The sequence below is a fragment of the Apodemus sylvaticus genome, chromosome 23 (genome assembly GCF_947179515.1).
Source record: "Apodemus sylvaticus chromosome 23, mApoSyl1.1, whole genome shotgun sequence".
In the NCBI taxonomy this organism is placed as follows: domain Eukaryota; kingdom Metazoa; phylum Chordata; class Mammalia; order Rodentia; family Muridae; genus Apodemus; species Apodemus sylvaticus.
Window position 1 is genome coordinate 18297601 of NC_067494.1, and position 23657 is coordinate 18321257.

The following is a 23657-nucleotide window of genomic DNA, read 5'->3' on the forward strand; positions in this document are numbered from 1 at the left end:
ACTTTGCTTGTGTTAACATATTTAGTAGCCTGTCAGGCAGGCCCTGTTATCCAGGAAGGATTAGGGTTTCCCTTGCCCAGGGTCCCACAGGCAGTGAGTTGTACCGTCAGGTGAGAGATCCAGGTTCTGGTCCTAGAGGGTGGTTTGACGGCGACATGTTAGTAAAGGTTTGCTCTCCTTGTGTATGCAGAGGTGTCTGCACTGCCACAGATGAACTCTCCAGGAAACGGAGAGTCTGCAGAGAGCCCACAAGGAGTTGCTTCACAGCAGTCCAAAGGAACCACAGAGAGGTGAGCTCAGCAACTGAGGCCTTTTTCACTGAGGGAGGATGTGTGTGTGTGTGTGTGTGTGTGTGTGTGTGCGCGCGCGCGTGTGCGTGTGTGTGTGTGTGTGTGTGCGTGCACGTGTGTGTGCGCCTGTGTGTGTGTGTGTGCCCGTGTGTGTGTGTGTGTGTGTGTGCGCGTGTGTGTGCGTATACGTGTGCGTGTGTGTGTGTGTGTGTGTGTGTGTTTGTGTTACAAAGTGACATGTTCACCCCACCCAGGTAAAATGCCAGAGTTTAACAGGAAGGTTTATTTTTCTCCTTAATTTTTTGAAGAACTTGTATCTCTAAGAACAGGGGAGTCCCTTTTTCTTTACTCCTCATGGTGAGATCTAAGTGCGTCTTAAGGACAATAACCAACAGCTGGCCGACCTCACTGGTGCAGGCTGGCCACCCTGGCATCTGGGAAATCTAAAGCAGAATTAAAAATGCAAGGCCATATGGGACACAGAGAGAGCTCAAAGCAGAACGGTCTGTGGAGAACAGAGATGGAGAGGAAGGGGAAGGGGGTCCCGTTCATCCTGTACCAAGAATGCTTCAAATGCCACAGTTTCTGTGTACAGAAAATCTGGGTAGAGTAACCCCAGACTTAAGGAAACTGAGGCAGGAGATTGTTGGAGATCTGAGACTGGTCAGCACCACGTAGCGAGACTGATTAAACCCAACACAGATAGGATGGTTGGTTCGTGACTGATTCCAGCACGTAGGAGACTAAAGAAGTTGGGTTTGAGGCCAGCCTGGGCTACAGAGTGAGACCCACCCACCCCCAACTCTACAACAAGGAAAAACACGTGAAACACAAACAAGAAAAGTAGATCACGGTGGCACACACTTGTAATCCCAGAACTTGGAATATTGAGACAGGGGTATCTGATATTCAAGGTTACCCTGCCTCTGCCTCACCTCTAGGTTGAGACCCTGTCTTCATGCAGGGACAATGAGAACTAATTTGCATCTTCACCAGACATGTATAAGGATTCAACCCCCCCATCCCCCCTAGCCCCCCACCCCACCCCGTCCCCCACCCACTGCGTCCCTGCCAGGATCTTCTTCAAGCCCTGAGCCCTCTCCTCACCCATATTCTTTCTGCATAACAGATTCCCCATGAAAAGCATAGAGAATTTTATGGGCATCAGATTCTCAGACTGGTTGACCTATAACTCACTGTGTAGACCAGGCTAGCCTCATTTGCAGAGATTCCCCTGCGTCTGCCTCCTGAGTGCTAGCACTGTAGGTGTCTACCACCATGCCCAGAATCACATAGAGTTGAAAAAGGGTGGGACCAGTAAAATGGTCAGCAGGTAGAAGTGAGGGTCACCAATCCTGATGACCTGAGTATATAATCCAGATGAGATTGGAAGGTTCCTATGTCCCTGGATTCTGATGGTCTCATTTAAGCCTGGTGGTGTTGGGACAGATGTTAGGTTCTCCTCACCTCTGATCCTATGATCCTAGATGTATTAGAGAACCTGAAAGTGTCGCGTCCTCTGGATGTTTGTTATGGGACTGGCTGCAGAGTTTGTATCCAAGGTAAACTAGCCCAGACTGGAAGGCTACACAGCCTTACTTTTTTTTTTTTTTTTTTGGATTTTTTTTTTTATTATTGAGTATCTTCTTCATTTATATTGCCAATGGTAAAACCTTTCCCAATTTCTCCCCTCCCAAAAGTGTCCCTCCCCAAATATTCCCAAACCTTCCTCCAATCCCCTGCATCCATGTATGCGCCACTTTACCCAACACACTCCCACCCCTCCACCACACCCATCGGTTTCCCTTTGTTGCGGCCTCTATTGAGCCTTTACTTACACACAACTAGTTGTTAAAATATTGAGTGGTTTAGCCAGGCTAGCATTGTAATTTTTTGACAAAGTTAATAAACGTCACAGCCCTTCAAACCCAATCCACATCATGGAGGTCACATATATGAGTTCTATAATGAGATTAATGAGTTATATAATTAGGAGATGCCTGAGGTATTTCCTTGCATGAAGAAAGAATTGAATGCTAGGAAGGACAGAATCCATGGAGACAGTAAAAGTAGCACCTGTATTCCTATAGGATAGTTGATACCTAAGGCTAGAATTCTTTTGAGAGGGTTCTGCTTTAGGTATTTTATAGGGCCCCTGTGTCCTCCCTTCCCTTATGGTTTCAGCTCCCACAATGAGTCTCATAATGTCTTCTGGGAATAAGAAGGCTTATATAAGGAAGCCTGCTCTCACTGTTCTAGTCTACCTATGTCCATCTAAATTGCCTTCATACCCCATCTCAGAGATTGACACTAAGTGTTGTCAGGAAAGTGGGTGATGACCCCCTAGATGCTTCATACTGTGAGGGGGCATAATCCAGGGAATTGTCAGTCCAAGAGAGGGGGGACTCCCATGAGGCGTTCTGGAACTGCTCCTAATTTGACAGGCAGTATATATCTGAGGCTCCATTTAAAGGGCCATCGGTAGAAGTAGAAGGACAGAAGGGAGAGAGAGAATAGTAGAGGCCACTGCATAAAAAACTAAATAGGTGACTGTTTCTGAAATGTTGCGTTTAGTAGCAACTGAAGCAAGGCTGGTCTGGAGAGTGATGAACCCAGGACCTTCTTTCAGACACTTTGGTAGCTCCTGGCTGACCAGACACACACTGAGGTCTTTTTCACATGACTTGTAAAGAGGGAGAAAGAAAATCAATTTAACCTAAGACTCAAATGACAGTTAAAACTAGGGGGATTATTCTCTTGGTTACAGGTCGACAATGCAGTGCTGAGTTGTATCAAGGATGTGACATTCTATGTCTGGGCAGCATTTTTCTTATCAAGAAGAAAATGATTAATGAGAAATGGTTGTCTGAACAACATCTTATATGGTCTTAAACCTAATGTCTAGGGAGTACGGTACCTTAAACTGTTCAAGAAATATGCCAATCATTTTATTTTTGTTTGAGACCCTACAGGTGGACAGCATTAGCTATACTTATTTATCTTGAATTGGCAAGGCCAGGAGAAGATATGGTCCTTGGGGGTTACTTGAACATGAGAGCATCTAAGCTTTTTTCTACAACCATGCTCATTCTCTGTGAGGATAATTCTAAGGCCATGCTTAGCCATGTCTTTACTTTAAACATTCAGGAAAGATCTAAGAAGGGTCCTGTAAAGACAGACATTCCTCTTTGTAGAGTGGACTGTGGTTTGAGTGCACTAGGTGGACCCTCTATGGCCTCCCTGTACAAAGAAAAGGTGATTCCTCACAGTTAAATAACACTTTTCAAGAGATACCTGTGGGGCCTACATGACCTTAGATGCCAAGGAGGAATATATTGTCCTATTTAACGAAATTTGATTTTATTTGATTTGATGGTTTTCTGGTTCTACACTTCTGGAATAAGAAAGTATTGTACTTGTGTTTAATTGTATGAGCGTCCACATCCCACACTATCTAGATAGCACTAGATATAAGTCACTGTACTTCAAGAACCTAATCATGAACTGTCCACATGCAAAACATTAGTAAAAACAGATAAAGCAAATTATAAAAATGTACCTGAACCATACATTGTACTTCTTGTCATCTTGGGGTGCCCTCTGTCTTTTGGGGTCACACCTTCCTCTGACTAGTTGTGTCAGGTGACATGCAGCATCACAGGGTCCAGAAGCATGTACCAATTCTCTTCTTCCATTTGGCCCAGGCCCTAGGCTGCGGGCATCTTGGAGTGAAAGGTCTCTTTCTTTCTGGGTCACTTGATTGCTTTTGGCAAGATGGCCATTTTTATTATATTAATCTGGCCAAACCACACGCATGGGAGATTTTTCCATCTTCTGAGGGCTTCTTCAATTTAATTCTTCTGAGACTTAAAGTTCTTGTTATAGGGATCTTTCACTTGTTTGGTTAGAATCACTCCAAGATATTTTATATAGTTTGTGACTATCTTGAATGGTGTCATTTACCTAATTTCGTTCTCATCCTGTTTATCCTTTGAGTACAGGAAGGCTACTGATTTGATTGAGTTAATTTTATATCCAGCTACTTTGCTGAAGTTGTTTATCAGCTGTAGGAGTTCTCTGGTGAAGTTTTTGGGCTTACTTAAGTATCCTAGCATTTCGTCAGTAAATAGTGATAGTTTGATTTCTTCTGTTCCAATTTGTATTCCTTTGAACTCCTTTGGTTTTCTAATTGCTCTGACTAGAACTTCAAGTACTATATTGAATAGATAGGGAGAGAGAGGGCAGCCTTGTCTAATCCCTGATTTTAGTGGGATTGCTTCAAGTTTCTGTCCATTTAGTTTGATGTTGGCTGCTTGTTTGCTGTATATTGCTTTTATTATGCTTAGTTATGGACCTTGAATTCCTCTTTTTTCCAAGACTTTTAACATGAAGGGATGCTGAATTTTGTCAAATGTGTTTTCAGCATCTAATGAAATGACCTCGTGGTTTTTTCATTTCAGTTTATTTATGTAGTGGATTACATTGATGGATTTCCATGTATTGAACCATCCCTCTCTCCCTGGGAAGAAGCTTACTAAAGAGTGTTTAATGATCTTTTTGATGCATTTTTGGATTAGTTTGGCACCAATTTTATTGAGTATTTTTGCATGGGTTTTCATAGGGGAAACTCATCTGAAGTTCTCTTTCTTCGTTGGATCTTTGTGTGGTTTTGGTATCAGCACAATTGTGGCTTCATAGAACAAGTTGAGTAGTGTTCCTTCTGTTTCTATTTTGCACAGTAGTTTCAAGAGTATTGTTATTAGGTTTTCTTCGTAGGTCTGATAGACTTCTACACTAAAACCTTCTGGTCCTGGGCTTTTTATGGTTTAGAGATTTCAATGACTGCTTCTATTTCTTTAGGGGTTAAGGGTCTGTTTAGATGGTTTACATGATCCTAAATTAATATTGGTGTTTGATATCTCCCAAGAAATTTGTGTTTCCTCCAGATTTTCCAGTTGTGTAGGCTTTTGTATTAGAATATGACAATTTTTCAAATTTCCTCAGTTTCTGTTGTAATATCTCCCTTTTCGCTTTTGATTTGTTAATGTGGATACTGACTCTGTGCCCCCTGGATAGTCTGGCTAAGGGTTTATCTATCTTGTTGATGTTTTCAAAGAACCAACTCCTGGTTTTGTTGATTGTATAGTTCTTTTTTTTTTTTTTTTTTTTTTTTTTTGTTCTAATTGTTTGGTTTCAGACCTGAGTTTATTTCCTGCCATGTACTTCTCTTGGGTGTATTTGCTGGCCTTTGTTCTAGAGCTTTCAGATGTGCAATTAAATTGCTAGTGTATGCTCTCCCCAGTTTCTTTATGGAGGCGCTCAGAGCTATGAGTTTTCCTCTTAGCACTGATACCATTATATCCCATAAGTTTGAGTATGTTGTACCTTTATTTTCTTTAAATTCTGAAAAGTCTTAATTTCTTTTTTCATCCTTGACTAAGTAATCATTGAGTAGAGTGTGTCTCAGCTTTTTTTTTTTTTTTAAATTTGGGATCTCTGTTATTTTGTTGGTATTTAAGTCCAGTTTTAATTGCTTAATTCAGACCATATTGATTCAATAGGAGGAATGGGATTATTTAAATCTTCTTATATTTTTTGAGGTCTAGTTTTGTGATAGTTATACAGTCAGTATTGGAGAAGGTACCATGAGATGGAGAGGAGAATGTATTTTCTTTTGATTTAGCGTGAAATGTTTTATAAATACCTGTTAAATCCATTTGGTCCATAGATTCTGTTAGTTTCACAGTGTCTCTGTTTATTTTGTTTTTCCCTGATTTTTCCATTGATGAGAATGGGGTGCTGAGATCTCTCCAGCAACTGAGCAGGCTGGTACAGCCAAGAGTGCAGAGAACTCCAGAGTGTCAAAGTAGGTGGGACAGGGTCTGCCATCTGCACCCAGGAGCTGGGCAGTGCCACAGCACTCTGAGCCAGGGGAGAGACGCTCTCCCAGGGGTACTGAGACAGGGTTGCAGGCACACAGGAAGGAGAAGCACCAGCCAGACACAGCAGGGCCAACTAAAACCAGAGATAACCAGAGGGTAAAAGGCAAACATAGGAGCGTTACCTACAGAAAGAAAGGAAACATGGCACTGTCTGAATCCAATTCTCCCACCACATCAAGTTCTGGATACCCCAACACATTGGAAAAGCAAGATTTGGATTTAAAAATCACAGCTCATGATCCTGATAGAGGGTTTCAAGAAGGACATACATAACTCCCTTAAAGAAATACAGGAGAACACAGGTAAACAGGTAGAAGCCCTTAAAGAATTACAGGAAAGCACAACCGGAACAGGTGAAGTAATTGAACAAAACAATCCAGGATCTAAAAATAGAGGTAGAAACAATAAAAAAAAATCACAAAGTGAAACAACTCTGGAGAGTGGGGTGTTGAAGTCGCCAACAAATATTGTGTGAGGTGCAATGTGTGCTGTGAAGTTTAGTAAAGTTTCTTTTATGAATGTGGGTTCCCTTGCATTCAGAACATAGATGTTCAGAACTGAGAGTGCTTCTTGGTAGATTTTTCCTTTGATGAGTATGAAGTTTCCTTCCTTAACTTTTATGATGACCTTTGGTTGAAAGTCAATTTCATCTGATATTAGAATGGCTACTCCAGCTTTCCTGGGACCATTTGCTTGGACATTGTTTTCCAGCCCTTTACTCTGAGGTAGTGTTTGTCTTTGACACCAAGGAACATTTCCTGTATGCAGCCAAATTCTGGGTCTTGTTTACTTACCCACTCTGTTAGTCTATGTCTTTTTATTGAGGAATTGAGTCTATTGATATTAAGAGATATTAAGGAATAATGATTTTTGCTTCCTGTTATTTTTGATGTTATTTTTATGTTTGAGTGGTTATCTTCTTTTGGGTTTGTTGAAAGAAGATTACTTTTTTGCCTATGCTATGGTGTCCTTTCCCTCCTTGTTTGGCATTTTCTATCTATTATCCATTGTGAGGCTGGATTTGTGGAAAGATATTATGTAAATATCTTTTTTTCATGGAATATCTTGGTTTCTCCATCTATGGTAATTGAAAGTTTTGCTGGGTATAGTAGCGTGGCTTGGCATTTGCATTCCCTTAGGGTTTGTATGACATTTGCCCATGATCTTGTAGCTTTCATAGTCTCTGGTGAGAAGTCTGGTATAATTCTGATAGGCCTGCCTTTATATGTTACTTGACTTTTTCTCTTACTGCTTTTAATAATCTTTCTTTGTTTAGTACATTTGGTGTTTTGATTATTATGCAAATGGAGGACTTTCTTTTCTGGTCGAGATTTGGAGATCTGTAGGCTTCTTGTATGTTCATGGTCACCTCTATCTTTAGGTTGGAAAGTTTTCTTTTATAATTTTGTTGAAGGTATTTCCTTGCCCTTTAAGTTGGGAATGTTCTCTCTCTTCTATACCTTAGGTTTTGTCTTCTCATTGTGTTTGGATTTTCTGGATGTTTTGGGTTAGGAGTGTTTTGCCTCTTGCATTTTCTTTGACTTTTGCGTTAATGTTTTTTTCCGGTATCTTCGGTACCTGAGATTCTTTCTTCTATCTCTTGTATTCTGTTGTTGATGCTTGCTTGCATCTATGGCTCCTGATCTCTTTCCAAGGTTTTCTCTCTCTAGGGCTGTCTCTCTTTGTGGTTTCTTTATTGCTTCTATTTCCATGTTTAGATCCTAGATGGTTTTGTTCAATGTCTTCACCTGTTTTATTGTTTTTTTCCTGAAATTCTTTAAGGGATTTTTGTGTTTCTTCTTTAAGGTTTTCTATTTATTTACCTGTGTTCTCTTGTATTTCTTTGAGGTAGTTATTTTTGTCCTTCTTAAAGTCTTCTATCATCATCATGAGATCTACTTTTAAATCAAAGTCTTTCTTTTATAGTGTGTTGGGTGTATGCAGGACTCTCTGTGGGGGAAGAACTGAGTTGTGGTGATGTCAAGTAGCCTTGGTTTCGGTTGCTAATGTTCTTGCACGAGCCTTTTGCTATCTGGTTATCTCCGGTGTTAGCTGGCCTTGCTGTCTCTGTGACTTATCTGTCCTTCAAGCCTGTATGTCAATATTCCTGGAAGATCTGTTCTCTCCAGGAGGAATTTAGGAATGGAGAGCTGTGTTACAAGGTCAACTCTGTGATGCAGACAGTAGCCAGAAGGATCCTGTCCCCAGATGATCCTTGGTTCCTGTGTCCTGATGGCTCTGAGCCAGTCTATCTTGGGCCAGGAATTTGAAGAGAAGTGGTGGTCTTACCTGTGCTCACAGGTATGTAGGCACTCCTGGGAGACCAGTTGACTCCTGGTGGAATTTGTGTATGTAGCTCTGTGGTCCAGGATCATCTCTGGGAGCAGACAGAAATAGGAAGCCGCCTGTCCCAGGCAGTCCCTTGGTTCCCTTGTCCTGAAGGTTCTGGGTGGCTTCCTCTGGCCAGCAGGGGCGGTACTACCTGCACTCACAGGCCTGCCTGTAGTCCTGAGAGGCTTGCTCTCTCCTGGTTCTATTTGGGAATGGAACCCTTTGGCAGATGATGGTCTCAAACCACAGACAGAAACTGGAAGGCTCCTGTTGATAAGCTAAATCTTAAAATATAGGTATTTTCTATAAGTTTCAAATGTTCTCTAATAACTTTAGAATATGCATAGTAAAAATGAGCGCTAATTCTCCAGATTCTACAAATTTCTGAGCTTGAGAACATGTTTGACCAGTGGCTCTCTGTGTTATCTAGGAAAAGTCATTCAGCTTTCTTCAACCTATGTCTTCTTTCTCTGTGATATAGAGGGACAATAACTCCATGCCTCATAGAGATGTGAGACAAGAAAATTGCTGTATGATTAAAATAGAGACTGGTGGAAGAGCACCACTTGGAGATAGTTAGAGCCAGAGGGATCTGAGAGTTTCACCTTTAAACTGTATTTTATCTTAAAGTTTCACATTTCCCAATACTTAATTCCCCTCTTGCATACATGTCTTTTGATGGTTTTGGTGTTACTTATACAATGCGCAGTAAGGTTAGATGGCTGTTGTTTATGTTTTTCCATACAGTATGCTCAAAACATTCTCATCTCCCACCCCTTTATCCTATGTGCTTTCCTGTAGGAGGAGGTGCCAATACTAAAGCCTGGCGCCCTAATTGGTTCTTGATTTGGTCAATAAAGGAGGCTGGGAGCCAATTGCTGGGTGGAAGGGACAGGTGGGGATTCCAGGTTCCATGAGGAAAAGTAGATGCTGGAAAAGAGAAGGGGATTTTTCAGCCAGGCTTGGGAAGGAGAAGGAAGAAACAATCATGTAAAATCTCTGAGAAGCCAGAACCAGTGGCCTCTGCCAATGGTGGATAGCCAAGGAGGTTGGTAATCTGACACTGGCTAGCTGATAAGTCGGGGACAGGAGATTCTGTGCCCAGGGATTGTGCTAGCTGGCAAGTTCTAAAGTAATAATGCTGTCTGAGTGTTTTTTATCCGGGGAGCCAAAGTGGGCAGAGAGAGAAAAACTGGCCAGCGATGGCAGCTTGGTGAAACTAAGCCAGGAGGAACAAGAGAGGCCAGAGTGAACCAGTAGAACACAGCAGCTCCTGGGCAAGCTAGAAGTGGGGCTGGGGTTGCCGATCTCAGATCTAAGCCACAAGGTCCTGAGCACCGGCCTCGGTTCCAGGGAAAAGGCAGGCACCTATTTTTTTTTTTTAATAATTACATGCTGTATTTTCGTCAATCTCGCATCCTTTCCCCCTTTCTTTCTAATTATTAATTATAACTTTCTATAGTTTTCACAGACAGAGGATTCAAGAAGCATCTCATTTTTTCTCTTTGGCTGCTTTATCTATCATTATTTTTTTTCTGATGAAAAACTATTGAATACCTCTTATTTCTACCTGCCCTCTACCTCCCACTTCCAGTCTTATTCCCTAAAATCTGAGTATAGTCCACTCAAGATATGGTACTGAAATCAAAGGTGGGCAGTCACTTGAAACTGGCTAGAACAATATTCGCTTAGTGGTAATTTATCGAAGCTGTGGTTGTATTTTATCCCATGAGCGTCTCAGCTTGAGTTTCCAACTCCTTGGCTCTTTAATCCCTTGAAGGTATTCTGTAATCTCTATTTACATAGGTGTGTATGGAAATGTAGATGATAGACATGTGTATAATTCATTTGTATCTATAGTCTGTGATATGTATTTATTAACATGCACAAAACATATTTTTTCTGTGATATAAAGTGTGTGATCAGAGATTTAACGTTAGTAGGTGATATTGGAAGGAAAAAAGCTGTATTCACCTTGGTCAGTGATATCCTGAAAATCAGGATTCTGGCAGGCTTTTGCCTAAAAGTGTTACCCATCAGGTGCCCTGGATAATCTGGCTAGCTTTAGGTCTGTTTGTCACCAGCAAGAACTATTTTTGAGGAGAGAGAATCTTGACTGAGAAAATGCTCCCACAAGATTGGCCTGTGGATAAACCTGTGATGCATCCTTTGGATTGATGATTGATGTGGATGGGCCCAGATTGTTATGGTCCAGGCTATCCCTGGCCAAGCAGTCTTAGTGTAAGAAAGCGTGTTGAGAAAGCCATCGAGAGCATACATGTCCTGCCTCTGGAACCGCCCTGTTTGAGTTCCTGCCCACCTTCCCTCAGGGATGGATGAGGGTGTAAAACTGTAAACTGAAATAAAGCCCAAGTTGCTTTTGATCATGAGTTTGTCACTCCAAGAGAAACCCTCAGACACTGATGGACATAGCACTAAATAACTGAAGGCCTCACTGCCTGCCACTGCTATTCCTTTGTTCTGATTCTTCATTGCCATCCTCTGGTCCTTGCTTTTGGAATTTAGTGCTTTCTCCAGGCCCCAGTATCATGAAATTCTACAACTTTTATTAGAGAATCATAGCAAAGAGTTTGTACTGAGTCACAGAGGGGCACACAGGTAGAGATTTAAAGTAATTCTTGAAATATTAAGACCATGGGCTCTCTGGCAAAGATGCTCTATGTTTTGCACTGAGACATGAAAAAGTTCTTGTAGGCCAGAGATGGAGTGTGACAATTTGTATGGTCAGTGTCCTCACTTGGATATGTCTAAAGCTTGGTCATCAGTGTAGCAGCATTCAACATTGAGGCCTTGTGTGATCAGATTATGAATAATCCAACATCATGACTCAATGAATAATCCATTTATAGGCTTGCAATATCTCAGAAAAAGGTCACTGATATTCTATGAAACCATACGTTGGTTGTTTATTACCACCAAATAAGCAGTTTTATTCCATAACTTGTTGGCAGTCATTTTAAAAAATATATTTCTGGCAATACATAACACTTATTAAAATTCTTTGAAAAGCACCTATGAGACAATCCACTGTGGTGCCCTCTTATCTCTCACCACTGTACAGTCCAGAGGAGAGAAAGATGAAGAATTCCAGGAAGAGCAATTAGGTGTGACCCAGTCAGGGATGACAGCTGTCTCTAGAACCTTCTAATGCCTCTCCACAAAAGAGATGCTTGGAAATGTCAAGACTACTGACTGGGATCACAGGTGACTGGAGTCTTCTGTGACTAGCGATCCTGCTGACCTCAGGTATATATCCACTGGAGGACCAGATGAATGGAGTCCCTGTGGGTTTGTGGTCCCCTTTAGCTGGAACCAAAGCTGACTGAAGTCCCTCTAACTGCTATCCTCACTGAATGTAGGAACCATTCACTGGAGGCCCCACAAACCGGAAACCCTGCTGTCTAGGACCTATGTTCATTGGAGTCACTTGAATCCTTCCTGAATGGAGCAGCCTGTGACTAGATTTCCCACTGAATGATGTCCCTAGTGGATGGAGAACACACTGACAGGAATCTTTGTTGACTAGAGTCTGTGCTAACGAAGATGCCACTGATTGGACCCTCTTCTGGCCTTGAGACAGTTCTACTCACCTTGGGAAGTTGACTTACCACTAAGGTTGGAGTGGACAGTGAAGGGATGCAAAACAGGGAGTTTTACATCCAACATGGGAACAATAATTCAGACATCTTAATATATAAATAGCACTCCACCATTCTTCTTGTACCTCCTTTGATGTGTGGATTATGTTTTGGGTACTCCAGTTTTCTAGGTTAATGTCCACTTATTAGTGAGTGCATACCATGATTCACCTTTTGGTCTGGGTTACCTCACTTAGTATGATGTTCTCTAGCTCCATCCATTTGCCTAAAAATTTCATGAATTCATTGTTTCTAATGGCTGAATAGTACTCCATTGTGTAGATATACCACATTTTTTTGCATCCACTCTTCTGTTGAGGGATACCTGGGTTCTTTCCAACCCAAAACATAATCCACACATCAAAGGAGGTATAAGAAGAACGGAGGAGAGGCCCCTTGTTCTGAAAAGACTCAGTGAAGCAGTATGGAGCAAAATCAGAATAGGGAAGTAGGAAGGGTTGGGTGGGAAAACATGGGGAGGGAAGGGAACTGATGGGACTTTCGGGGAGTGGGGGTCCAGAAAAGAGGAAATCATTTGAAATGTAAATAAATATATCAATAAATTAAAATATATATATATATATATATATATATATATATATATATATATATATATATAGCACCTCCTAAATAGAAACCCTAAGCCTCTTGTTGGCAGTTAGAAAGAGTGGGAGAGATATAATCATCAGCTTTAGGTGGTCTCGAAAGTCAAGGAAGAATAGTCCTCTGTGAAGAACAGGTCGCAGAAGCAGCAGGTCCTAGAGGGAGGAACTGTAGATAGGTCCCCTCCACAGGAGCCAGTCCCTCTGCTGCAGCTGTGTATTGAGTTTTAGTGGAAGGAGCAGGAATGTGCTCGCAGCCTGAGCTGGAGCATCAAGTCTGGAGTGGTTCACTTCCAGAAGGTCTTGACGCCAGGATTAGCCTCCCTCCTTTCTTTGGCAGGCAGGCTTATGGGTCTGAAGTCTCCATTCTCCTCTGATGTCAGGTACCTTGGGTGATCAGCCAGAGAACCAAGAGTCATTGAGAAGAAGACTGACAAAATGTAGACCTATCTGCTGATGGGAGGGGCTTCTTGCATGTGCTGTGGTGAGGAGAGGCCAATCAGGACAAAGCTGTAAAACCCAAAGAAGAGAGCATCAAAGGCACAGCAAAAGAATGTGACCTTGTCTGAAGCAGGTCACTGCTCTGCTGCTCCTGTGACAATCTTCTGTGTGGAAGAGGAACTTGGTAGGGAGGACCAGGGGACTATGCAGAGATTGCAGGTGAGGACTTGCCTGCATCTTGGTCAGCCAGCCAGGGGTTTGTTCCTTTTGTTGTTGCCTCTGATCATTTCCACCTACATTTAGCTTGCTGGTCCTCATTAAGGAGAACACCCTGAGAGACTTTCAGAGGTCAGGAATACTCCAATGGGGAACCCACCAGTATTTTTTTTTACCTCCTTCATAGCCAAAGGCAAGGTCTAGGCCAGTCTTGCCTGTGAAGGATCAAGAAGGTCGTGACAAGTGTCTATTTGAGGGTATGGTAATGGGAGTGGACCATTGCATAGAATTCTGCACTGTTTCGGCTAAGAATGGTGATCCTCATAAGCTCAGAGATCTCAGAGTCGCTGGATTGCCTTGTGTACCAGGACTACTGCTTTAGCCAACTTCTCTCTAGCCATCTCATTTGTTACTCATACCTGTATGTGCTTGTGCACTCGTGTTTGCACACATGCACATACTACAGAGCACGTGTGGATATAAGAACACAACTTGCTGGAGTCAATTCTTTCCTTCCAACATGGGTCCCAGGATTAGAATTCAGGTCTCTAGGCTTGGTGTCAAGTGCCTTAACCTGCTGAACCATATTGCAGTCCCGTTGTCTCAATGTCTGTAGTTATGCCCTAATGCTCCTGCCTGGACATTCAATGTTTCTGCCTCCACAAAACACTCTGTGATTTACTATAAAATCAACAAAACAGGAAATGTCTAAACTTTTCCCCCCAATGTATATTTAATGCCATTGAAAGTTTATCTTTGCACAATTGACAGGCCTATGAATCTGTGTTTATAAACTAGCTACAAGAAAATGAAGCAACTTTCATGAAATATTGTACAGTGTATGTGACTTCAGCTCCATGTAGACCCTTGGGTGGATGCCAATGCAGGACATTCTTCCTGTTGATAGACAAGAAGGTGATATTTTTAGGTTTAGGCAAAACACAGATGACACAAGGAACTAGAAAAAGAGTGGAGAGGATTTGTTGTTTTAATGGAAGGAAGAACTTAATTCTTAAAGTAAGTTGGCTGTTCTCTAAGGATGACCCAAATGTCTGAACCTGCGTGTATGCTGTGACTCAGTTCACCCCAGGACACTAGCAAATGTGACTCTGGAATTAAGACATAGGTGGCCTTGAAGTTTCCAGTTTTGTGCTTTTAAGCCCAAGAGTGTTATGTAAAATAAGAGCCAGAGTGATGGAGAAACCACACTGAGATATCATTTGTAGGAAAGGCTCCACTGTCTCAAGGTCCCAGCTGTGTCTAGGCTTTCAAAGGAATAATTGTGAGCAAGGCGGTACCTCCTGCTATAGTCTGAAGCTGCACGAACATCCTCAAATGCAACCAGCCAAACCATGCAACTGAGTCCTAGGCAACCCTGGGACTGAGAAGTGACACCACGGTGGTCATGAGCTGTGGGTTTGGGGGACAGTTTGTTACACACCAGCAGAAACTCAGACCGTCCATGTTCTAGAGTCAGATATGAAGCCCATGGAAACAGGGGAGGCTGGACTCACCCCACAGCCAGCCACTCCCCACTTTCCACCATTACTCAGCGTGTGCTCTGTGCACTAATGTCCCTGTGGGTGTACAAGCTCAGTGTCTGGTCCTAGCAACCTTCTGACTTTTCTGAAGTGGGGTGACAATGGCCTACCCTGTGGAGAGACTGCAGGCTTCTTTTTGAGATTCAGACAGAAGCAGGTTCGAAAATTTTATAACTCTCTTGCTGGTACTATTTAGATTTTAATGTGAGGTGTGAAGTCTGAAAATGTTTTCTTTTTGGTTTTACACCTGAAGTGTTATTTATGTAGGAGTTTTGGAGGCTGGAGTTTTACATTAGATTCACTAAAGTATTTAATGAAGCTACAGACAGAAACCAAGCAAGGGCAAGGTAATTTATTATCATTGTTGTTTTTGTTGTTGTTGTTGTTGTTGTTGTTGTTGTTGTGTGTGTGTTTGTGTATTTGTGAGTGAACTCGGACAATGTGAGATTTGGATAGTTTGCAATTGAAGGTTAGGAAATAAAATTTAGTTCAGTCACTGACATGGGGGGTCCACTCTCCGGGGAGCCGTGTGATACTAATGGGAATTAGCTGGGACAAATATCAAGAGAAGGAATTAGCTTAATGCTTGGGTAATCCTTGGCTCAGATGAGTGTCATGTGATGAATCACAACAGCAGAAGTAAAATAAGAAAAAAAGTTTATTTGTTCTAGAATTAAACCATGCTATGTGACTCTGATTCTAAGCAAAATAAACTCTTTAACAGCTAGGTGACTTAATGTGTGTGTTTATGTGTGCACATGTGCAGTATTTATCATGCTTCCTGTTTTCCACCATGATCCCCCCTCTTTTAAATATTTCATTACTAATTTTAAGGAGAAAGTTAAACACCTAAAAAGAAGCACTTACAGCTTAACCAACCTGTGCACCTGGCCTGGTGTGGAGATGTTTGTGGTGGGAGAGTCTCAGAAGGACCAGCTGCCCTCACTACACTGAGAATGTACACTGAGCAGCTGGTGGTGATTTGATATCATTCCATAGAATAGAAAGTCCTAAATTTTAATGTGATCTTTGAAGGGAGGACAAGGGATGTAGAGGGGCAGTGCCACTGACTGTTACTTCAAGAAAGAGGAACAAGAGGAAACCTGTAGGATCCTCTTAGGTCTAAATTGTTGCTGTCCCACATTTTCAAATGACCCTAGCGTGTGTAATGTGGGAAAAAACTAACATGCACTGTATGCTATGATATCAGTGTTTGTCTAAATGTGCCTTATAGATGTAACTGGTAAGGAAAGGGGAGATTCTGATTTGCAGCAACCTGATTTGGAGATAAAGATCCCAAGTAACTTTAGATTTTGGCTCACCTTTTATATACATAAGTATTGTCTTCTGTAACAACTTGTTTCTGCTTGTCTTTTAAAATAAGTAAACAATCAAAAAACCCTAAAGATACCTAAAACAGGCCAGGCATGGGGGAAAGATTTAATAATCAGATGGAATGATAAAGAATTGATTGCTCCTGTAAAATAAATTTGGTGGTTTTTTCAAGGAAACAATGCATTTCACTCTTCTGAAATTTAATATACTCTGGAATACGCTGTCAATCATTATGTTTACTGATCAATAGATGGCTCTCCCTTCCTCTCTCTTTCTTTCTCTGTCTCTGTCTCTGTCTCTCTCTCTCTCTCTCTCTCTCTCTCTCTCTCTCTCTCTCTCTCTCTGTGTGTGTGTGTGTGTGTGTGTGTGTGCTCCTATATGAATGTGGCATAACCATGTATACGTTCACAGGTGGACCTGATCCTGTATGAATGTATAGCCGGCAGAAATTCACATGGGCGCTTTCTTTGCCACTCTCATTGTTGTTGTTGTTGTTGTTGTTGTCGAGGAAAAACTCCTCCTAAGAACCTGGATCTCATTGTTTTGTGCTAGACCATGACAAGTGAGCCCCTAGGGTCCACTTATCTCTGCCTGTGCTTTCTTTTCTTTCTTTCTTTTTTTTTTCTTGGTTTTTTGAGACAGGGTTTCTCTGTGTAGACCTGGCTGTCCTGGAACTCACTCTGTAGTCCAGGCTGGCCTTGAACTCAGAAATCTGCCTGTTTCTGCCTCCCAAGTGCTGGGATTACAGGCATGCACAGCACGCCCAGCTGCCTGTGCCTTCTTTAGTTTGCAGTAACAGCTGTGTGCTGCCGTGTTGGATTTTTACATGAGCTGTGGGGATTTATTTATTGGTTGATTGATTGATTGACTGACTGATTGATTTATTAAGACAGGGATTCTCTGTGTAGCTCTGGATTTCCTGGACTTGCTTTGTAGGCCAGGAGGTCTCAGACTCCCAGAGATCCACCTGTCTCTGCTTCCTGAGTGCTGGGATTGAAGATGTGTGCCACCACACTGAGCAAGTACTCCTGTTTTGCAGCAAGCACTTTATCTACTGATCCACCTCTGCAGCCTCTCAACAGACATCATGATTAATATTATGTTGTTGTTTAGATGGACTTTCACAATAGCCAGGCTAATTATCAAAAGGTTATCAAACTCTGGTGATGATGGGTTAAATAGAGAGAATGAATACTATCATAAATAACATTAAAACAAATGATTCCCTTTCATTTTTGTTAAGAGAGAGGGCGGAGAGAGAGAAAGAGAGAGAGAGAGAGAAAGACAGAGAGAGAGAGACAGACAGACAGACAGACAGACAGACAGACTGAGACAAAGACAGAGAGATGTGCCATGTCATGTATGTACAGGTCAGTGGACAACTTTCCCAGAGTTATTTGAAGACACTACATGCTTTGGTTGCACAAAGTGAAGAAATAAATCTGGAACTAACTGGGCAATGTCCTCTCTGCTGGCTAGCATTCACAGTGTCAGAGGTGCTATTAGGCCATGGTAGGGGTTGGGAGGGAGGGCACAAAATGACACCAATGATCTTACCCAGTGCTAGACCTGGCATACTACAATACAAACATGACGGATGCCCACAGGTGTGATGGTAACATGACTGTTAAAATGATAACCCTACTAGATGGTTGGATCTGAGAACTGCTCCACAGGAAGGAATTTAAGTCCTGCAGAGCAAACCTGTCAGAACCACAGGAAGGAATTTAAGTCCTGCAGAGCAAACCTGTCAGAACCACATGGCTAAGAGCCTAGGAGGAGGTCCCATGTTTGCTATTTTGCTAACTGGTCACTTTGTCAAACTACCTCCTTAAGATTTATATCTTTAGATCAGTGCTGATTTCAACCTGGTCAGAGAAGCTTCTTTCTTTTTTGCTGTGGGCAGTGGTTAATGCAGAAGAGACTCATCCCTGGCCCAAGAGCTAGAATGAAGAGCCTGTGAGTACTCTGACCTAAGGAGGGTACCAGTTTGTACCCCACCACCACCCCAAAGCTCAGGGAACTTTGCAGAGGAGGAAGTGGAAAGAATAATAGAAGGGCAGGAGGTGGGGAAGGATGACTGAGACATTGGAGCCTCCAGGTACAAGGTAACTGCGGCTGCCCTGAACTCACAGCTGCTGTGGCAGCCTGTGCAGGACAGCACAAGATCAGTCGGTCCCAATGCCAGCATGGATGGAGGGCTCATAAGGTCCCATCCCTAGCCGAGGAGTTATTGACAGTTGGTGGCTGCTGGGGGAGGGACAGTCAAGTTTTTGGGAGTATGGAGTATGGCCCACTGTTACGTTGCCCTGGTGGATAGCCCCACAACCATGTGAATCCAGGCATCACTGATTAAACTGTCATACAAGGAAAGAGAAGTCATGAAGAGTTGGGGGGGAAGGTCTGGAAAGAGTTGGAGGGATCAGTAGTGCATATGGTTAAAATACATTATGTGTGTGTGTGTATACACTCACACACACACACACACATAATTCAAACAATGTAATTCACAGTATACATTAAAATAAAATTTAAAATTATTATTATTGTCTTTTTCATGTGTACATGTGAACATGCCCATGCATGTTCCTTGGCACCTGTGTGGAGATCAGAGGATCATTGCAGGAACTGGTTTCCTTTCACTGTGTAGGTGTCAGGGATCAAACTCAAGTTGTCAGTCATATGTGGCAAATTCTTTACCCACTAAGCCTGCTCATGGTTCCTAAATATCCTTACCATGCCATTCCTCTCTTTGAAAAGAAAGTGGATTTGATAAATACTGTGCATCTTGTATACATATGCCTGCCCTGCACATGTATACCTCAGCATGGTATGTGTATCACCAGGATTATGATAGTCAGTCTCCGAGGGGGGCTCACACACTAACTTTTTCATGACACACAGAAGCTACCATCCAGAGCATAGCTGGGATGGTCTGTGTAACCAGTACACATGACAGAATCTAAGACTTCCAGGAATAGGTTATAAGATGCTCTGTTTTTCTTTCCTTCCCTCCCTCCCTCCCTCCCTCCCTCCCTCCCTCCCTCCTTTCTTTCTGTCTCTCTATCTCTTTCTTTCTTTCTTTCTTTCTTTCTTTCTTTCTTTCTTTCTTTCTTTCTTTCTTTCTTTCTTTCCTTCCTTCCTTCCTTCCTTCCTTCCTTCCTTCCTTCCTTCCTTCCTTCCTTCCTTCCTTCCTTCCTTCCTGTTTTCTTGCTTTTGGGCAAACTAAGCAGATTACTAGCAAATCTAAGGAGAGGTCAATGCAGTCACTCGCCCTGCTCATGTTATTGAAGGCCTGGTCTGCAGAATGAGTTCCAGAACAGCCAGGGCTCTACAGAGAAATCAAAACCAAAACCAGAAAAACAACAACACGAAAACCAAAGCAGCCAAACCAAGCCAAATCAATCCAACCCCCCACCAAAAAAAAACCAAAATCCAACATACACACACACACACACACACACACACACACACACACACAAATGAAGAGACCAGAAACTTAGCATCATTTTAATAACAAATAAGAAGCATAGAAATATCTTTTAAAAAAATAAGATAGTGGTTAGTTAATACTGTCAATATTTTGATGATGTTTCAGAGTGTACACCTCTTTAGCAGAAACATATTTCAAGGTAGATATTATGGTCTAGCTTATCATTTCTCAAAGGAACACTGCAATCTCAGTCTGCAGAATTGTCATTGTGACCGATATTATTTGCTTTATTGCTTAGGCAGAAAATGTATCAGTGTTGGATCATCTCCTTGTCAATGAATCAAAGTATTATCCAGGGGGTGGCCCCATTATGAACAAAGTAGGTCACATCTTGTCTCTCCATCTTTCCAGGATCCTGATTCTATTCCTCCTTGCGACACGGCCTGCTGATTTCCAAACTGTTTTTATCTGAGCACAATAAACCATGCTAATCATCTTCTATCGAGCACAGAACATTTTGTTCCTCTGCTCACAGACTGTTTATTTCTAGAAGTGGATGCTGAACAGTGGCTGCAGATTGGTGTAATTTGTCTGTCTGTATCTGTCGCACCTTTTGTCAATCATGGAATTTTAATGATTTGTCTTTGGTCAATGACAATCGATGGCTCTAACTACAGTGACATTTGAGCATTCTGCAAAGGGTTATGAGGGGCCTCACAGCTGGCTGCTCTCTTGATCCAGGTCTCTTTCAGGAGATAAGGGTTCTTTAGAGACAACTGAAAATGATAAGTTCAGAGACACTGTTGTAATAGTGGATAGAGTATGAACAGAAACTCAACTTGCATAAGATGACATGAAACATAGAAATTGTAAAAACCCTTCATATCTTACAGTATTTAGTTGATGACAGGCAGGTTTGTATTAGAAATAGTTGCTAAGGTTTAGAATCCTTACTGTGCCTGCATAAATCTCTGTGTTTTATACAATCAACTTAGTCTTCACAGATAGTTATACAGATAATGTAACTGTTGCATACAGAAGTTTATTGCACAAGTTTGTGTGGCTGATATGAAGAGAAATGGACTTGATAATGCACATTACCATTACAGACCTGTAGCTTTCAGCAGTTACATCGAATAGGTTACCTGGAAGGGAAGCTGGGGATGTATGGGAAGGAGGCAAAAAGAGATAACACCTGCTGTTCAAGGTCTCAAAGTTTAATGGAGAACTCCAAATATATAGTGTGCGTGTGGGAGAACTCTTCCTCCAAAGGCTGGAAGCTTCTCCTCAGAACAGGTTACGTGCTTTGCAGGTGGCTAGTGCTTCTCAGGAAAACTGCAGGTCCTTGAAGAACAATGGGCTTCACATTGGTCTGAGTGCTCCACCCTAGGTGGAGGGGATTATGGCTGACATAGGAGTTCCAGCTCAAAGGCTGGGAGGGGAAGTTCAGCTTGGTCGATGTCAAGTTCCTGCCAGGTGACATGGCACCCCAATAAGGCTCTCTACATAGACCCACTCAGCTACCACCCTTGCAAAGCAGTTATGCCCAAAGACTTCAGAGTTTGTTGGGAAGCATGTATATTCTATCGGACTGCTATATAAAATAATTTGAGTGTTACTATGACTTGATACTGACCTGGTAAACACAATAAGAGTAATAATAATAATATTAATTAAATAATAATAATAATAATAATAATAATAATAATAATAATAATATAAAACCCACCACGCCATGTATATAGCAGGAGTTGCTTTCATTTTCTGTCACAATACTGACTTTCATTCCTCTCCACATCTGACCCTGAAGAATGCAGATGGGAGATGTACTTGAGAAACACATTTCCCAGTGAGGTAACCGCAAAGGTGAGGACTCCTAGAACACTGTGTTTGAGTTTATTCTGGTTTCTTTTAAATTGAAGAGCTATTCATTTGAAACCACAGCAAACCTATGCACTTCTACCAATTTCCCCTTCCCTTGAGCTCATTGACTTTCATATAGCACACACTCTGGTCACTTCCATCTGTAGGAATGAAAAATACTGTTGCCTTACATTTAATTTAGTCGTTTGACTTAATTATTGGCACTAGGGTTTGAAATGTGTCCTTCCCCTCCCTAGATCCATTGATACCCTGACCCGAGATATCTCTGGATGAGATCCCACTTGGATCACATCATTGACTTAGTGCACAAAGTCTACTAAGACAGGTCACTCAGTATCAGCCTGGGCTTCCACATGCCAGGTGTCTTCATAAAACATGGCCATGTGAAGAGAGAGCAGCACAGAGAAGGAAATGTGTGACATGGTGTCCAAGGCTACGAGGACGCATCTGCATGCAAGTCTGAAACTCCTCAGGACTTCCAGAAGTTAGGGGAAGGTGGACATACATGGCTCTGGAGGCTTCCTGCAGGAGTACAGCCTGGTCAACATCTTGATTTTAACTTCTGTCTTCTAAACCACCAAGGAACAAAATCTGTCATTTCATGCAAAGAGCTAATGCCAGGGGCTTACTCTGTGGACATCTAAAGGTGGCTTATCAGAAAGGTGCTTACCCTTATATAGCCTCTGGCCAGTGGAAATAAGGATAGCACTGCCAAGTTAGTTAGTTGGTTAGTTAGGTAATTAATTAGGTAGGTAATTAATTAAACAAATAGACACATTTTTATATAATGCCAACCAGACTAGAAAAGGGTGTATGTTATAATTGTGAGTCACAGAACATCTTTGGAAATGGATTTAAGGAGAAAGCTGGGCTTGGATGGGAAAAGCCATCCAAGAAGGCAGGGCTCTTGCAGCTGTCAAAACTCAGATGCTGCTGGAAATATGATGAAAAGAGCCTGACCAAGACGGTGCTGGAAGATGTTAAATCCTTCTAATCTCTCAAACCCTGGGAAGGCACCTGGATGACATCTGAAGCTCACTGAGAAAGTGGTCCTGTCTTCAGCCGGAGATATCATCGGTCTATTTATGTCCAAGTGGATGATGTGCCCTGACTCTGGAGTGAAGTTTGAGTACAGGTTTGAAGGAGCTGTATAGAATAAAAGTGGAGGCCAGTGAGATTATCACACCTTCAGCCCAGGGAGCAGGCAGGTGCAGGCTTGGGCATAGCCATGGACCAATACATGGCATAGAGCTGGGCCAGAGAGCATTGTGGGATAAAATGGTAAAGATAAGGAACCAGTCACTGTCCATTTGCTTGCTTCAATGATACAAAAATAATTAAAAACAGGAGGAACAATCTTTTTTAAAGATAAGAAAAATAGTTGAGAAAGGAAAACACGAAGTAGGGAGATAGCTTTCTCAGTAAAGTGCTTGCCGTGCAAGCATGAGGATCCGGGTTCAAATCCCCAGAAGGCATGTGAAATCCAAGTGTGAGGTTCTCTCTCTCTGGGCTTGTGGCAAGGCAACCTGACTTAACCAGTGAGCCCAGGTCCCAGGAAGAAATCTTATCTCCACAAACAAGGTAGACAGCTTCTGAAGAACAACACTCAGTCTCCATGTGTATGTATACACATCTGTATATGTACACACACACACACACACACACACACACACACACACACACACATTCACCTACTTAAGTAATTTGATAATTAGTAATTCTCTTGTGATAAAAAAAAAAAAAAACACTACAAAATTTTAGGGAAAATTTCAAGTTGAGAAACTTGAATGTGCTCCACCCCCCATAAATGCTCCAGTTGCAATGAGTTATTTTTGTAAGCTCATACTGCTAAGATAATCTAATAAATATTAAAATAAAAATGAGCCACCTTTATATCATTAACAGGAGCCACTTGCCAATGTAGATGTTATAAAAGACATCGCCGTTTCCATAGATTATGGCCTGAAAGCACAACTCAGAGTC

The 23657-nt window shown here is 42.0% G+C and overlaps 1 pseudogene; it reads left to right on the forward strand.

Moving 5' to 3' along the window:
* LOC127673536 (ensconsin-like) overlaps positions 1-23657 on the forward strand; it is a 404593-nt pseudogene that overhangs the window by 10082 nt on the left and 370854 nt on the right.